This window comes from Octodon degus, unplaced genomic scaffold (assembly GCF_000260255.1).
Source record: "Octodon degus isolate 3935 unplaced genomic scaffold, OctDeg1.0 scaffold00234, whole genome shotgun sequence".
In the NCBI taxonomy this organism is placed as follows: Eukaryota; Metazoa; Chordata; class Mammalia; order Rodentia; family Octodontidae; genus Octodon; species Octodon degus.
In genome coordinates, this window is record NW_004524810.1 from 165,878 (window position 1) to 170,252 (window position 4,375).

The 4,375-nt window shown below is 34.4% G+C and overlaps 1 pseudogene; it reads right to left on the reverse strand.

The window, feature by feature from the left end:
- LOC101591355 overlaps positions 1 to 3,021 on the reverse strand; it is a 63,043-nt pseudogene extending 60,022 nt beyond the window's left edge.
- Between the last annotated feature and the right edge of the window lie 1,354 nt (positions 3,022 to 4,375).

Here is a 4,375-nt window from a genome sequence, read left to right on the forward strand (position 1 = left end):
TACAGCAATAGCAATGTCCAGAAAATTTTCTAATGATCTGGGGTCTGGGGGTGAAGCACTCATACATGAACTAACTGTAGATGATAAATAAAAATTTTATAAACACTGGCTAGTTGGATATTATGAGTATGATGCTATTTTTGGCCTTTTCCAATACTAGAAACTAAAGGCATTACCTCTAAAAAACAATTAAATTTCTAAGAGAAAAATATCAAAAAGCATATTTAATACATACACTAATCTTCAAAAAATAATACCAATGACAGAAGACTCTGCAGCAACACAATCTCCACAAATCCTTTGTACTCATAGCTGTGGCATCACCTTCCAGAAGGTTCATGGTGCATTAACACAGTTTTGAGGGTTACCAGTGGTGCTGCCCATGGAGTACCATAGTCTGTCCATAAATTGACTGATCACTGTGTTGTTCCTAAATACAGTGGATACAAGTGGCTGGGAGGAATTGGTGTCACCAAGGAAGAGAACATAAGAGCTGACCTTACTTAAAAATTTTGGAAGAAGAATTAAAAAAAAAAAATTTTTAATCACTGGCAACAATGCAGAATTTCACTAAACAAAATGATAGGAAATGAACAATGGTTGTTATACTACATATCATTGTCTTCAAATGAGTTGTTCAGATTACCAGATATAATCATGCGACATGGGTCAAAAATTGCAAAGGATAGAGAAAAAATATGCATAAGCTGTTCCTTTCAATAGACTAGGGGAAGTTAGAATCACAATTATCCAAGCTCTCTTGTATATATACATATATTTTTTCACTTTTTCTTTTTCCTTTACCTCATCTCAGATGTTTCTTCCCTTTGAACAGGTGCTTGACCTTCTTTGCAAGAACCTAGAAGGCTCCCAGGCAACACAGAGATCAAACTCCAGTGGAGTCATCTGCAGGAAAAACATGAGCACTCCAGCCAAGAAACTAACATGTTATAAGACAGTGCACAAGATCTCAGAGGAAAAATCAGTCTGAGTTTTCAAATTGTGCAGTATTTCACTCCCTGCCTCTCTCTGTCATTCCCAATAGCACAGTGAATTGAATACAAAATCCCCATCCCTGTGGTGAAAAGCACCTCAGATTTTGTAGGAAAAGAGTCAGGCAGTCATATCTACTCTGGCCGACCAGAGCCAGAACCACACAAACATCAGGAGAAGGAGAATCACCAGAATCCATGCAAATATTGATTATGTGCTGTATTATTTAGGGTTCCTCAGAGAAATAAAATCAGTAGTATAGGGAGAGAAAAATAGAGATTGCTTTTCACATTTCTCAAAAAAACACACACAAATGGCTAACAATACTCTATACAAAAATATACTCAATATTACTACTCATCAAGCAAATACAAATCAAAAATTACAACAACATATCACCTTATTCAAGTAAGAATGACAAAAAATAAATATCAGAGAAAATACAGGGAAACCAAAAGCTTCATATATTGAGTTGAAGAAAGTAATTTAATACAACCAATTAAAGAAAATAATATGAATGTTCCTGAAAAATTAAAAATAGAAAAATGTAATGAAGCAAACATTCCACCAATGAATATACATCAAAAGGAAATGAAATCAGTATGTAAAAGAGATGCCTACACTTCCCTGCTTATTAAAAAGAACTACTCACCATTACCAAGACCTAAGTGACCATCAACAGTCAGTGAATTAAAAAAGAGGTAGCATGTATGTCTAATAGAATACTATTTCACCATAAAAATATTTCTGTCATCCATGGCAACAAAAAAAGCCCTGGAGGACATGGTATTCAGTGAAATAAGCCAGGTAAAAAAATATCATTATTCACTAATTTCACTAATATGCATTGTGGAATCTTAAACAAAATTGTTCTCATAGAAACAAGACATAAATTAGAGGTACAGGATCTCAGGATAAATCCTGAGGGGATTTCACTGACCTTATCAGACCCAAAAGATACAACTCTTGTTGCATAGGTCCTCCTTTACCTTGGTCTTAACCATCCAGTAGAAAAGTATGAAGACGAAATATAGGAAGTAAAGCCATGCTGTTATGTTGAGCTGTGGGGAACTCAGGTCAACAATTTCTAACATTGCCAGTTAAGCGGAAGACCCAATACTATTATGGGATACTGGACTCTTTTAGAATATTTTGCTGAGTTTACACACCTATAATATTCAATAACGGAACTTAACAAAAAAAGGGTATACAGATGAATGTCCATTTTGTATCTGTGTATTCAAAGTGGTTAGGATAGATATATAGTTACATTCTGTTAATGAATAGAATGATTTGTTCTAATGGTGTTTGTAAATAGGATCTCAAGTCTGCACCTTGTACAGCAATTAACCACTAAGAAGAATGTATGCAGCGTGTTAATTATTGAAACTGTCCTAGCGATTTGATTTGAAACTGTCTCATTGCTATTTGTTTATCAATAAAATTATGGGAAAAAAAGAAATAAGACATAAACTAATGGTTATAAGAGGATTAAAAAAGTGGCGGGGGGCTCCGATAGACAGTGAGAGGTTAATCAGTGGGTACAAAGCTGCAGTTAAAGTAAAACAAGTTCTCCTGTGCTACTGCATGTAGGAGGACCCCAATCAGTAATAACACACTATATCCTTTTAAAACTATAAGAGAGAATGTTAAATGTTTTACCACAAAGAAACAATAAGTGTCTGAACTGATCAATGTGCTCACTCCCCTTCTTTGGTCCCTACACAAGGTACATATGGATTGAAACTTTCACATTTCACCCCATAAGTTTGTATAAGTATTATGTATCAAACAAAAATGAGATAAATCTAAAAAAAGAAAAAATAGAAGGCAAAAATGAGTGAATTCCATCACATAACTGTCAGAATTGACAGGGCAGGCTGGCAGGCTGGAAATTCTACCAGGAACTGATGTTTCAGGAAGTCTTGAGCCAAAAAACAATGTGGAGGCAGAATTCTTTCCACCCTGGGGGAATTCAAGTATTTTCCTCTTATTACCTTCAGCTTGCTGAATAAAACCTACTCGCATTGTGAAGAATACCTAAAATCTACAGAATAAAACATTAATTGTATCTTTCAAATACTTCCACAGAATCATGTATAGTCATGTTTGACTAGGCAACTGGTTACCATAGCCTAGCTAAACTGACACATAAAATGAACCATTATACACAAAAACAAAAATAATCAGCAAAAATGCCAGGCACTATTCTTTATGTATGCATCTATTCCTTTCATCCTCCAGCAGATCTTGTGCAGTAAATATATACTGTTTTCATTTAATAGACTAAAAACTTGAGGCAGAAAGTCCTTAAGTGACTTATGATGGCCACATGCTAGCAAATGCTTAGTAGAAGGAGACAGTGTTTGCTCACGACTCACGTGCTTAGTCACTGAATTCTAATAAAATATGACTTGGGAAGTGGAGGGAAAGTCCCCCAGTTACTGTACATTGAGAACATCCTAATAAGAATCTGAATGGAATACAATAAAAGCATCCCAACAAAATATTAAGATTAATGAGATGGAAAACGAGATTACTATCTATGAGGACAAATTGGAGACTAAGCAACATGATTATGGAAATAAGTAAATTAGAAGCACACAGAGAGAGAATAGAAACAACTGAATTGCAGTACAGAAGGTAAAATGGAGCTAATCTGAGTGAATTCAGATGAAAGGGACAAAAAGATGGGGGAAAATGTGATCAACAGTCATGTAATGTATATTGCAATATATATTATGATTCAAAAAAAGACTACAATATTCGTGAAGCAAAATTCTACTTTAATACATATTCAAATTTCTGCACAATAAATTTCTCTACAATGAATAAAAATAAGTAGATGTATTAAAGAATCATTGTATACTCAAACAAAGTAGTTAATGATACTTAAGAATATTAGATGCAGTATATTCCGTGAGACATACCTTATTAGAACCACTGAATGCCAAGAATAAAGAAATAATTTTTCAGATAGTCAAGAAAAAAGCAAACCACAAAGAAATGAAGGAAATAAAGTTGTATCACTTCAGAATTCGCCATGATACTTAACTCTACAAAAACGAGAGAGTAATATCCATAAAGTTCTGTGAGAAATGAAATTCAATATTATAACTAATCAAGAGATCACTGACACATAGAAAACAGTAGAGATATCTACTAGCATGAAAGACTCAGGAGATAAAATATAAATTTTTTCCCTAAAAGAAAAATATGCTTGACAATGTCCAACCAAAGAAGAGATGATTGCCTGAGATATAGTTTAGTGGCAAGCACCTGGCTGGCAAAAGCAATTAAGGTCATCAGTTAAATTTCCAGTACAAAACAAGGACAGAGAGAGAGAGAGAGAGAGAGAGAGAGAGAGAGAGAGAGAGAGAGA